This window comes from Biomphalaria glabrata, chromosome 16 (genome assembly GCF_947242115.1).
Source record: "Biomphalaria glabrata chromosome 16, xgBioGlab47.1, whole genome shotgun sequence".
Classification (NCBI taxonomy): Eukaryota; Metazoa; Mollusca; class Gastropoda; family Planorbidae; genus Biomphalaria; species Biomphalaria glabrata.
This window is the reverse complement of record NC_074726.1, coordinates 21,600,808-21,615,324: the sequence shown is the minus strand read 5'-3', so window position 1 is coordinate 21,615,324 and position 14,517 is coordinate 21,600,808. Positions and strand designations below refer to the sequence as shown.

The 14,517-nt window shown below is 36.2% G+C and overlaps 1 protein-coding gene across 4 annotated transcripts in view; it reads left to right on the top strand.

The window, feature by feature from the left end:
• LOC106060850 (mucin-2-like) overlaps positions 1-14,517 on the top strand; it is a 66,462-nt gene that overhangs the window by 3,696 nt on the left and 48,249 nt on the right. For 2 of the 4 annotated variants that reach the window (XM_056013491.1, XM_056013486.1), the window contains exon 1: positions 13,684-13,907. The exons of the other annotated variants lie outside the window; for them this stretch is intronic. The gene's annotated coding sequence lies outside the window, so the exon portion shown is untranslated. Of the gene's footprint in view, positions 1-13,683; positions 13,908-14,517 lie in introns of those variants that run through there. 4 annotated transcript variants of the gene reach the window in all.

Genomic DNA, 14,517 nt, shown 5'->3' with positions numbered 1-14,517 from the left:
CTTTTTCATTGATGATTTCTACTGGGGTTAGGCTGGGATGTTTAAATAGATTTAAACTTGAAGAAACTTGCCTTGAGAAAGTATGCGCTACTTTTAGAATACTCCATAGCTTTGAGATTTCACCTGTCTCTTAAAAAGAGCGAGGAAGATGTACATGTATTCAGTTTTACAAAGTCCATGTCTTTCCAGTTTCTTTCTAGAGACTTAAAGAGCGTGTTTGAAGGGCAGAGAGTTTTTTTACTAACAGACAAAATAGGGGAAAGTTGGGTAATATGAGATGCTTAACTTTAAATAAAGAGTTCTAAAACCTACAATTGATATATGATGAGAAGAAATAATTGTCTTCATTTTAATTAATATTATTAGCTAGGTCAGCTTTTATACGAGGTAATTATTTTGGTTTTTCTTCTGCTTGAACGCTCACCACCAATTAAGATCTAGATGTAATATTTGAACAATTAAACATAAAAAAACATCGTACCCTAATATACCCCTAACTTGGTATCCCATATTACCCATAGGATAGAACACTGAAAAGTTTATTACAACAGTAAGTAAAAAAAATTAAATTGTTTCATGCTGACGACATTTCAGACTCTAGATATGTTAGTAGTACTATATCTTTATATCACATATGTGTTCACTGCACATTACTTTTATAATCACACACACTGTTATTTACACACATATATATATATATCTGCTCTACACTGAAGTACATGGTGCTCACCAGTGCACTGTTAAAGACGAGTAATGAACAGACAAGATAGTCGACTGTTGATTCCGGCTAAGTATAGATAGGTTAGAGCTGCCTGAGTTGTAGAAGAGGTCATTGCCAGTGTGGTCAGCAGGTGAGAAGCAGTGTAGGTTGTCTGGTCAGGAAGAAGTCTTGTGAGGAAACTGTGGAAAGGGCCGTTCCTGTTAGTGGAAGATATGCCTGGTAGTTTATGAAGACATCATTTGTGAGCGGCATGTATTGTGACCCTGTGTTAGTGGCAAGATAGTGAACCCTGTGGGAACTTTAAGACCCAAGCGGCAACAGTCAACCTTGCATGTTAGTGTTAAGTGGGAAGCGTGGTCGAGAGGCCAAGTGCGATTGAACTTGGCTTGGCTTGGCTACCTAGAAGGGGGCTCGAGGTTCGACACCCGACTCGGTGTTTACTGAGCGCCTAAAGGCAGCACGGAAAACCAACTCCTAGATACCCCCTCCCCCCCACTGGTCCACAGATGAGATTGGACCAAAAGCGCTCTGAGCATGCTATAAGCATGAAAGTAGCGCTATATAAAAGCTATAATATAAGTAGTGGCGGTGTAATGAATCTTGCAGGCCAGAGCTAAATAAACTTATAACTAACATAAACTTTACATTTCGTGTAATCATTTCTCATCTGTTGTCAACCAAATAAACATCACTCATCTCTTCACCTTGATCCTTCGTGGAGTGTCTGCCCTAGAGTCGATACATTATCTGTAACTGACAGTGTTATCTATACATTATCATATAGCGTTATTTATACATTATCATATAGTGTTATTTATACGTTATCATATAGTGTTATTTATACATTATCATATAGTGTTATTTATACATTATCTTATAGTGTTATTTTTACATTATGTCTCGGAAGACAGTGGATGCGCCCCGATGAGTCATTGGTTTTGGTTTCGTCTTGAGACGGGGCAGAATACATTATCTTTATGATTACATATACATACATTATCTTTATCATCTCATATAGTGTCTGCATATATTAGCTTTTTAACCACATACATCGATGTCTGCATATCATTCATCTCCAAGTTTTGTTTGCACACATTACATCGTTATGGTCACCATGATGTCAGCACATCACCTCCTCGTGATAGAAGATGAGCACATTTTCATTTGTACAAAGCTTATATCAACTCACTCTGTCTGTCTCTGGTAAAAAAGTGAGTACACGTTATTTCTCCCACTTCCCATCCTCGGGTCAAGTTGAAACTTTACACAGTTAATCACGGTACCAAACAAAATATGAATCAATCAAAAATGTACCCATTAATTAACTAATATATGGTAATTATTTTGTTTGATATAAAAAAAAATTACCTACAGTATTGCAATATATGGTTAAATATGTGAAGTTTTTCCCCTTAGATAATTTTTGTTTTTGCAAAGCGTATATTAACTCACTGTCTGTCTGTCCGTCTGTCTGGTAAAAAGGTTGAACACGTTTTTCTCCCATTTCCCACTCTCTGATCAAGTTAAAACTTTTCACTATTATTCAATGAACCCAACAAAACAGGAATCAATATTTAAAAAAAACAATTAGTTACTTGTTGGAGTTAATTATTTTGTTTGATTTTTAAAAAAAGGAGAATAAATGCTAATTAATGAGAGATGTGGATATTTATATGGATTTAGTCCCTTTATTACGTTTTTACACGTTTTTCTCCCACTTCCCATTCTAAAATCAATTTGAAATTTTACATATTTATTCATGGTAGATAACAATACACAAATCAATCCAAAAGTTAACCTATTAGCTAATCATTTAGTTCTATTTAATTAATTTTGTTTTATATAGCAGAAAGGGAGCTAAACCATGTAATTTTCATATAAATGGCAGTAGTTAGCGGTTCTTTCCCTTAGATAAGCTTTGTTTTTTTTTTAAATATTACTTTTTGTATTACTTGTTTTTAAAGTATTGTTTATATTTGTCTTAATAATTACAAACAATCGTTTTTGAATTTCGTGGTTTTAAGGAATTTTAATACCTTTTTTATAGAAAGAGAAAAAGTAGTGGATTGACATCGCAGTTTTTTGAAACCGGGCGACGCTTTGATGACATCCAAGTTTGTAACAACTGAATGAACAATTGTAGTTTACTGAATAGTCTTACAATTTTTTCAGATTACTGTTTTAAAGTTTAAAGTTTTTTAAAGTAGATTTATTTTATTTGTATTGTTCATTGGTGGGCGTGTATTGGGACTAAGCCAATCGATATTAAGCCTCAACACATAGCCCTGCATAAACATGACTATTGACTGGTATGTATGAGTCAGGTCATGTAATGAAATAGCTACTCATTTTTATAGCTAGCCCTGTGTTTCATTGTTAGCAGAGGCGGCCTTAACAGCACGCGGGGGCCGGGATGAGTGTCATTCAAATCAACAAACTAGATAATAATAACTTCTGCTGTGGGTGGTTGCCAAGGACGCCTCTGATTGTTATTATTATTATATTATTATTATTATAGCTTTTATATAGCGCTACTTTCATGCTTATAGCATGCTCAGAGCGCTTTGGTCCAAGCTCATTTGTGGGGGGGGGGGGAGGTTGGTATCTAGGAGTTGGTTTTCCGTGCTGCTTTTAGGCGCTCAGTAAACACAATTCTGCCCGAGTTTGGTGTCGAACCTCGAGCCCCCTTCTAGGTAGCCAAGCCAAGTCAAGTTCAAGCGCACTTAGCCTCTCGACCACGTTCGTAATATAATGATGTTATTGAGCACTACTATACAAATAATCAAACTGGTTTAGTCAGAACAAATGTGTTATATTTAGAATATATTTATTTGCTTTGCATTTCTGAAAGCATTCGAATTATTTTATCAAAGAAATAGCACATACATAGTTTACAACTAATGAATGAAATCAGTCATTAACGTCACAAATAGATCGTTAATATCACACACCCACACATCAGGATACATGAAGAATTAACTTGAACAGCATCCTATTTGAACAAGGATTCGAAACTCCTGTTGGATAAGGGTTGGACCCTACCTTTTTCATTCCTTGCATTGCCATCTAAAGTTTCAGTTTCAGCGTCATACAAGAGGGCAACGTTTTATTCGTGTCCACTTGCAACAGATCCTAACGACCCTTAGAGGCGGTCGTAGCAGTATCATTGTTATAAGACGTAAGTAATATCTTATGTACGTCTTATATTATCTAACGGTAACAAAAGAATTTCGCCCTTCCTTTTTCTTGGCGCAGGAACTGGGGAGTTTGCTCCTCAGCCGCCACACAAAAGCGGCCCCCCCCCCCCCTCTGCTTCACACATTCTTGTCCATTCAAAAAAAAATATTTTAGAGCAGATTATCTTTTGCATACTGAAGAATTGTAACTGTGAAAATGTGTTCCGTGTCTGACTTAACTACCTTGCGATCTATGGGATAGATGACGTAAAGGTCATCTGGTTGTTTGGCCCACTGTCAACGAGGGTGTTATGGGGCCAGCACAACGACCAACCGCGTTTACCTTTTTTCCCCCAACTAATGAGTAGATGGGGGGGGGTACCCATTAAAGCTTGCTGGGCTCCTTTCATCGTTTTCAATCAGTGAGTCATGGTCCTAAGTTTTTACAAAAAATTTTTTTCAAGTCTCCGCATTTAGACTTTTGTGACAATACTGCAGCATATCAAAGTAATAAAATACTCCGAAAGACACAAAGATAAAGGCACATTCTTCATCCCATACGCTAGGACAAATGTGTACAAATACTCCTTCTTCCCTAGTGCTATTAGAGCATGGAATGGGTTGCCTGAGCTAGCCAGGAAAACGAGTGACTTGGCAGAATTTAAGTCATTGGTTAATATGCATGACTGAATGCATGACGCGTAGGACGTAAACATCTTCTTTTTTGAAGTAACGTCTGTATTATATAAGATAAGATAAGTCTCTGGGCATGAACGTATCATAATATCAAAGCATCCAAACTGACGTACGTTTTGAAACCCTACATGTAAGATAGATATTGCAGTAGAGTCTCTAGGGTTGTGGTCACCCGGTGCAGTTAGCTAATCACATCTTTCCAAAATATTTTTTTTCTATACAAAAATTTCTTAACCGGATTAGTGTCGCCCTGTACTAAACAACAATTTAATCCCTCATACATTCTAAAAATATACGTACTGCAGTATACATTAATGATATGACATAATTGCATGAATTCAAGTTTCAGCCGCGTCGAATTACTGATTGTGTCGGATTATTAAGTGTCATACTGTAAGAAACAATTGTATTATGAAACTAAAAGTCTGGTAAATATTCTCAACACGTTATCTCTATCACAACCAAGTTGAAGTTGCACACAATTATTTATTAAAATGAATCAATCTGTAAACTGCAATTTGCTAATACATCACAGGTAATTAATGATTTTGTTTGAGATAAAAAAGGGAGATAGCTTCTACATTATTGATAGATATAGATAGTGTAAATGTGGAGTTCTTCTTACTATATGATCTTTGCTGTTTTTTTTTTAAAGTATTTTTTATATTTCGTTTGTTTGAAAGTGTCTGAATTTGAAAAAAAAAGCCTTAGTTTCACCTCAAATAGGTTCATGTGGTGCGGTCCTTAGCCATCGATCACACCGCTGGCGACGCAACTAGGATAGTGGTGTGTGCTCAGTTTCTGGTTTGGTGGTCTCTGGGCTAGATTTCTGGAGAAAACAAAGACATTTCTATTCCAAACTATTGGTCTGGGCTCCTGGTGCTCGTTGTGCATGTCACACAAGTGGTAATCTTAACTTCATATGAACGTCTTTTCCAATTCTTACCGTCCATGTGAACCCGGAAGTAGATGACGGCGAATACAATATATTTCCGGTTCGATATTATGAGAATCAAACTCAAAAGGATATTACAGAAGAGGGCCTGAAGAGGCTAGATCCACTCAGCCCCCGTCCACAGTTTTGTTCACGACTAAGAAATCTGACCTGTAGTCTGTGTGTCATTAAATTCAATTTAAATGGGTCATGATTAAGACAATATATTTAAAAAAAAAAAAACAACAACGCTGTACACGTTACTCCGGGCTTGCAAAATGTCATGGCCCCACCACAGGTGATATATTTACCTGGTAGACTTGGTTGGAGACAGCCTGTGAGTGACACCATCTGGTTAAGAAAATAGCCAGGTGTAAATGGGTTACACCCTGATCAGAATCTGTAGGGAAAAAAAGCATGCGGACAGGCCATTGTTAATTTTAGTTCGATTCAATACAGCATGGATAGTTGTGGGGTTTTTTATTTACTAATTTTATGTTTAGATTTTTCAAAGCGATTGTTGGCGTTAATGTATTTATTAACCATTTTATAAGGATTTATTTCATTTTACATTCTAAATCTAAGTTTTCAACCATAGGGGAAGGTGCAAGAAGGTGGGTCTTTTTTCTGAAGGGAAAAAAAATGGTAAATTTGCATTGTAGTTATAAATTCATATCTCGGTAATAGATGTAATGAAGATTAAATTTTGTGACGTCGTTGCTTTTGAAATAAAAAATTTATTGTGCAAAAATGACTTCATTGGTTCTTGACAGAACTTGCAGAGGAAGTATTCAGATATCTTAGTGCATAGTCATTCTTTCAAAAAGGAAACATTTTCTCTCGAAAATAATTTACATAAAATATTGGACCTTCGTGGTCGAGCACATTTCTCATTTCCCGATATCTTGAAAATAACTGTTAATCCAATCCTCGCTTTTAAAAGCCGGTCACACACATGGCATGGGTAAGATGAGTCTACTACATACGAGCCTGCTTCTTCTCCTAGTCTTTTGTTGGCTCTGCTTTCTTTCCTGCTGGCCACTCTCCTTGCCTCGTATCTTGTGACACCGAATGCTTAATGCCATTTGGAGCGATCGAGAGCTGGTGTTTTCCAGCCGTGAATGTCAAAATCACACTCCTTGAGGGAGTTCTTTAGGATGTCTTTGCAACGCTTCTGTTGACCCCCCTGAATGCGCTTTCCTTTCCCTAAAAAAAAGGTCGTAGATGAAGGCCATTTTGGGGCTTACGGAGTATACGGACTACATGTCCTTAACATGGGAATTAGGATATTTTTGTTGTAGCGGGGATACCTTATCTTATTTTATAAAATACAGACTTTACTTCAAAAAAAAAAGATGATTAAGTCCTACGTGTCATGCATCTAGTCATGCATGTTAACCAATGACTTAAATTATGCCAAGACCTTGTTTTTTTCTGGCTGGCTCAGGCAACCCATTCCATGCTCTAATAGCACTAGGGAAGAAGAAGCATTTGTACAAATATGGAACGAGGAATGTGCCTTTGTCTTTGTGTCTTAGTGAGAATTTTTATTAGGTTTTGTTTTAGTATTTCAAGAGTATGGTTCAGTGTATTATGTATAATTGCTACTTTACCTTTCTTCTATCCTGAAGGCTTTTTAAATTTAGTGATTTGACTAAAGGTGTTACTCTAGTCAAATACTACTCATATTTGACAACTCTAGGGTATCAATGTCTGATATGTGGTCGAACCAGTTCAGCTGATGAATTTTTTTTAGCGTAGGTGGAAGGAGTTTAGTTTTTGATGTGGCAAAAATATATGGTGCAGGACTCTGATGCATATAAGAGTGAAGGGAGCACTACTGTAGACTTTCAGTATTGTAGATATGCTGGTCATTTGCCACACTTGTTCTTGAAGTCTGCCAAAAGTTGCACTGGCACGTGAGACACGGAAGTCTACTTCTTCATCTGGGTTGACATTTGCAGACATGGTACTTCCCAGATAGTGATATCTTTCATAAACAGATACATTTCGAGGTGAAAACATGCCCTTTGCTACTTACAGTCAATCCACATTCTTAAGCAATCATTTCAATTCTATGAATGCTGAGTTTGAGAGTAGGTTTGATTACGTCATTAAGAGTTTCATTTTGGGAGTCAACTTTTTCTTTTCCCTACAGTCTCTGAAGTAATGTAGAGCAGCTTTGAAACAAACGCAATGATCCTAGTCTTTGGCAACACTGTAAAGGTCCATTTTAAAAAAAAAGCTTGTTTTTTTTTTAATTCACCACTTCCTTCTAGAAATGTAGTTGCGTTTCATATCACTGGCTTGATCAAGTTTGTTTTCATGATCTTGATTTATTGCCCTTTTTTTTTTTTTTAGCTCTACCAGTAAGCATGTAAACCAGGGGTTCTCAATCTGTAAGTCGCGACCACCCTTGGGGGTCGTTTGACAATTTATCAGATGTCGCTAAAGCCCGTTGAAAATATAGATTTTTTTGTCAATTCTAACAGTTTTTTTTTTCATTGGAATTTACTATTTTTTATTGTTATTCGAGGATAGATGTTGCAGACAACTGAATCAGAATTGATTTCAAACATTTTAATGCATAACGTCTGGTCGTGTTGTAAAGCTCTGGACTGTCATCTGTAAGGTCAAGAGTCAGTATTATTGTCACTTATTTATTAAGATATTAGTGAAGTATAAAGCCAGTTATTTGTAAATTACGCACTATTATGTTTTAAACTGTAATAAATAAATTATGGCTTTTAGCATGCTCAGAGCGCTTTGGTCCAATCTCAGTTGTGGACCAGTGGGGGGGGGGGCGGGGAGGGGGTATCTAGGAGACGATTTTTCCGTGCTGCCTCCGGATGCCTCGTGTACGCAGCTCTGCCCGAGTCGGGTGTAGAATATATGAACTAAAATGTGTACGCTTTGAAAAAGGTGGAACAACACATTCATAAATTTCAATTTTAATACGTAAACCTTGAAACGTAACGTATTTATACAAAAAGAGACTTTGAAAAACTCCTAATGGTAGCAGGGGAGAAAAGCATGGGCCTCCTGTAGTGCACTGGTAAGAAACCCTTGTTGAACATAGTACCTTATAGCTCCCATGGGGTTCAAGTGACCCTTCAGTTGTCTCCCCGCAGCTCTTGGACACTTGTAAGACATGCACCGCTGTCTCCTCTGCCTCCCCCATTAGTTGAAGAAGGAATTGAACAACTCCAGTATGTCAATTATAACGAAGTACTCTAAGTCTATGGAGCTGAAATAACTGTCATGTCATTTTGATGGCTAGCATCCGAACTTTGTCGTCATGGATACCCAGTAGTGTAGAGGAATGGTTAGGCATATAAATGTTAGCCATTTAAAGATTTTTGCAAGCTGTGTGGTAGTATGGTAGTATATTGGTCTGTATTTCAACAGAATGAGTCACCAAAAGTCACGTGATTCATCGTAGACTATTAATAACGAGGCCAATGCTACCAAAATAAAAAAAAAAAGGCAATGAAAAAGGTCACTGCAAATGATCAAGTGAAAATTATAATTTTGTGAAAGAATATTTGCTAACACATCAAACTTTCCAAATTTACTTAACACTCCACTCGCACTTGCCAGAAATCCGACGAAAGTTGAAGAAGTTTAGGAGACAGAAATAGTTTATTGAACTCATTAATACAGATGCAGAGAACAATTTCTCTTTAATGACACCAATCTGGATCAAGTGTTTGCAGTCATGTCAAACTTTGTGTTGCCCCTTCTTCTTCAATTTGCAATGAAACATTATTAGCTTAAAAGACTGTTAATTGTCAAGTCTAAATACAGAAAATCGTGTAAGCTATGAAATGTGGATAATGTAATCAAGAAATAGAAAGGTAAATGAATCCATGTTTGTAAAATGTTTTACATGCTTCGGATGTTCCTTCAGAGTTGAAGATAGTTTACTTCCTAGTCCAAACCTCCCGCAGGACGACGGGGGATGGGAGCGGGCAGGGTTTGAACCCTCGACCGTCGATAAATCCGAACGACAGTCCAGCGCGCAAACCGCACGACCAGGCAGCCATCCTGCCATAATGATATTACATTTATTTGTAATTGATGATATAGAATATATATATAGATATAAATAAAAAATATCATAAATTGTAATATATTATAACATATTGTTTTATGATTAAACATAAAGCTTTGGCAATACTAATCAGATATTTACATTAGCCTTCAATTATTAATATTGTAACTTTAGCTAAACATAGCTACTTACACTTATGAACGAAAATAATTTACTGTTGGGGGGGGGGGGGCATAGTGAGGAATTGTAAAAAGGGTCGTCGAGCTGAAAAGGTTGAGAACCGCTGAATTGTAAACGATCAGTTCAACTTGTACAGGAAAGGGAGGCAATACTGTGTTTTACGTGACATTAGATTATTGGACTTGACAGGTCCCATAATTCAACATTTTTAAATGATTACATGAAGTTGTAATGGATGGCGAGTCTACGAATGTCTTTTGTTTCATTGTACCGTTACCTTTATGTGGCCGAAACAACAACACACATCAGGAACACCATTCAGAGTTTTAGATCAAAGTTAGATCATAGTTATTCATGTGCCCTATTGTCTTATCTTCTTATCTTATATGATACAGACGTTACTTCAAAAAAGAAGATGATTACGTCCTACGCGTCATGCATTTAGTCATGCATATTGACCAATGACATAAACTCCGCCAAGTCACTGGTTTTCCTGGCTAGCTCAGGCAACCCATTCCATGCTCTAATAGCGCTAGGGAAGAAGGAGCATTTGTACAAATTTGTCCTAGCATATGGGGTGAGGAATACACGTTCATCTTTGTGTCTTTCTGAGTATTTTATTAAATTTTGTATTTGTATTTGAAGATTATGGTTCAATGTTTTATGTATATTTGCTACTTTACTTTTAAGTCTTCTAGTCAAATGGAAATATTCGTTTGTTATGAATGTCACTGCTCTATTTTGTGTCTGTTACAGTTTCTTAATGTTTTCTTGAGTTGAAGGGTCCCAAACAGAGGATGCATATTCTATTAATGGCCTAACCAAGGTTAAAATACATTTTAGTTTTATGTTCTTATTTGATTTATAGAAATTTCTTCTAATAAACCCTAATGCTTTGGTTGATTTTTTTTATAGTTTCCTCAATATGGGGATTCCGTGAGAGTTTTTCATTTATTATAACACCTAGGTATTTTGCGTTTTTAGTCTGTTCTATTGGTTTACCATGAATAAGATAAGTGGAATTAATTTGTTTTAGTTTTTTTTTTGTTACTCTTAATAACTGACATTTTTCTGGGTGAAAAGACATGCTCCAATTTGATTCCCATTTCTGTAATTCATCTAATTCTCTTTGTAAAATTTCTGTGTCTTGTGTTGTTTTTATTGTTCTATATATTATGCCATCGTCTGCAAATAATCTAACTTTTGTTCCTGAACTAATGCAATTTGGTAAATCGTTTATGTAAATTAAAAATAGTAGTGGACCCAAGACTGTTCCTTGAGGTACGCCTGAGTTTACTGTTATTGGTGTTGATTTAGAGCCATTTACTATTACAGTTTGTTCTCTCCCTATCAGAAAATCTTTAATCCACTGGTGCAATCGACCATTAATGCCGAAATATTTTAGTTTTTTAAGCAAACTATGGTGGTGAACTTTGTCAAAACCTTGGAAAAATCTAGTAACATAGCATCTATTTGCTCACTATTATCTAAACCTTTTGACAAATCATCAATTAGTCCTATTAGTTGTGTTTCACAAGATCTATATTTCCTAAAGCCATGTTGGTATGGAGTAAGGACATTATGTTTGTCTAAGTGGTTTATGATTTTGCTACATATTATGTGTTCTAGGATTTTACATGTGATGTTTTAAAACTAACTTAAGAAGTAACAATAATTGTGAGTGTACAACGTATATTCACATTTGACTTGAATAACACTTTTAGTAAAATCACTAAATTTAGAAAGCCTTCAGGAGAGAAGCAACAGAGATGCAACATACTACACTCTACTGTTCATGGCTGCACTTTTTTAAAATTCAACATTTTCTCTCCATATTTACCAAGTGCTTTCATTATTTGCGTCACATCTAAACGCTGAAAAAACCTGACTGGAAGTAGATCTAATCATTAAAAACAGCTCGATGCACATTGAGAACTCCTCGATAAATGCACACTCGAAAATTGAGAATCCCTAGATAAAAACACCTCAAATCATTGAGAACACCTCAATAAAAAGACCTTAAATCATTAAGAACACCTAGATAAAAGCACATCAAATCATTGAGAACACCTAGATTAAACACATCAAATCATTGAGAACACCTAGATAAAAGCATATCAAACCATTGAGAGAACATTTACAAATTGAGAACACCTTTTTGAGACTACATCCCTAAACCTTTTGTTTAGTGTCCTCTCACCTAAATCTGCCCAGCAGGTAGTAGCAGATGTTGCGCTTTGCCAAGCGCTAGGAATTTGTTTAATTTCTCCGAATTTCCTATCCATGGATTTCTTAGAAACTAATTTCTTTCAATTTTAAAATATTTTAAAGTACTAAATATGATTTGTTAACTATACAAAGAAACGAATTCAGAAAAATCCTCTGGCTTTTATAGACTTCATCCCGTAGACAATATTAAGGAAATAAATAATTTAATTAGTGTAGAAAAATTATAATAATGACATAGAACAGAGTGTTACAAAAGTTGGTAATAGAAGTTTCGAATGTATATCTCACTATAACTTCTGGATGGCTGCCTTGCCGTGTGGAATACCAGTCGGGCAGTTTTAACGATGGCATTGAGTTTGAAGCCTCCAGCTGTCGTCCCACTGACGTCCTAAGTGTGAGCTAGGACATTTAAATATAATCATTTCCTATAATATAGCACAGGTAAAAGTTTTGCTAACATCTGGGATTTTTCAATTGCTTATTTTTTTTTTTCGTGATAAAGTTGGTACAGATATATGATTGAGTCTATTCAGTATTTAATTGGATTTCTCCTATACTTCTCTCTTCTCTCTCTCTCTTTTCTTTTTGTCTTTTTTTTTTTCATTTCTTCTGTTTTGTAAAATGTTTGACATGTTTCGGATGTTCCTTCAGAGTTGAAGATAATCATACCTCGGGCAGGACGACGGGGAGTGGCAGCGGTCAGGGTTTGAACCCGGGACCATCGAGACGACTGAACGATAGACCAGAATGAATACCGCACGACCAGGCAGCCTTCTCACTACATATCTTCTCTTTTAATTCTCAAGGTTTCTCCCATCTTCTCTCTTTTTTCTCTTCTCTTCTTTCTCTTCTCTACTCGCATTCTGTTAGTTTCTCTTATTGTCTCTTTCTCCATTATTTGTGTGTGCCACGATAACCTGTCTCTTATCCCCTCTCCTTTTCTCCTTCTCTTATTTTCTCCTCTCTCTCCCTCTCTTTCTCTCTCTCTCTCTTTCTATGTCTGTCATTGTCTCTTTTTAATTTCCATTAGACGAAAAAAATATATACTTTACAAAAAGAAAAAAAAATTACAACTAATGAACTAATAAATAAGACAGAAGAACATTTCTAATTCCATATGCTTACACAAATTCATAATAGTGCTCCTTATTCCATATTACCATTAAAGCATGTAATGGGTTGCCTGAATCAGCCAGAAAAACCAACGACTAAGCAAAATTTAAGTCACGGATTAACATGCATGACTAGATTGACACGTGAAATGCATAGGACGTAATTATGTTGTTGTTTTTTTGTTGAAGCAACGTCTGTAATTTATAAGATAAGAAGATAAGATTATATATTTTAGTGCAAGCCTACTCCAATGATCCCAATTAAAAACATCACAAGACGACACTAGCGAAAGCGTTTCCAAACAACTATTTCTGGTTTCTCCTCTTCACCACACCCTACACCTCCCCTCTCCCTTCCATTCAAAGACAACATTCCATACACTCCTTTAAGATTGGTCAAAGCGGGAGGAAAAAAAAACATTAAACAGAGAGGGGAGAGAGAAAAAAAAAACAACAAAAACAACAACCCAGGAAGCGTGGATGTATTGAATGAAACGCGTCCTGATGTAGCCCCTCCCTCCCCCATGTCTCCGAAATCCCCCCTCCCTCCCCCATCTACTCAGGTGAGAGAGCCGAGGCCACACAAACAATTGCATGATATCTTGGGTCGATATACATATACGACATTAGGGAGCAGTGTGAAGAGTCGGTCTAGGTTTCAGCAGCAACAGGTAGCGAGCAGAGATACCCACGCATTCATTAATACAGAGGGAAATTATAATCTTGGATTTTGTTTCTTGTTGAATTCGTTCTGTTCTGAGAGCATCACCATATAAGGAGATTTCATATGCTTGAAATTAGCTATGTAAGTTTGTCGTTAGTTTTAGTTATATAATTATAATGTAATGTTATACTTCTCGAAGTCCACAGGCTTTTTAAAAAATATTTCTTATGCATAATATGCTAAACCTGTTTTTAGTTTTGATATTTTGTTTACAAGTAAATGTAGTATATATATATATATCTGTGTATATACATATATATATTATATGCACAATCGAATAGGGCCTCGTGTTAGAAATATTAAACAAAAAAAAAAATAAATTTGGAATTAGAAGATTATTTGGTGACCTTTTTCATCTCAAGGGACGAAACCTGACATATCCGGAGAATGCAATAACCCTTAGGAAAATATTTAGATTAATTTTTAAAAAGCTGAACAACATGATTAGCAGACCGACCTGATCCCCTATACGCCCACAGTATGCATGGCACCTGGCTGGAAGGAGTGGAGAACCCTCCTTGCGCAAACCGCCGCGGCACCCCAATGATTCCAATCAAGTCATGAGATGATAATTTAAGTGTCGAAGGTCGAAATCTGCTGTGCGTCAATTAATTCTTTATCTCCGTAATTATTTTTGCACTTTCTGGCGGAATTTTTCATTTTTCACCTTTGCACCTTTACCCTGTTATGA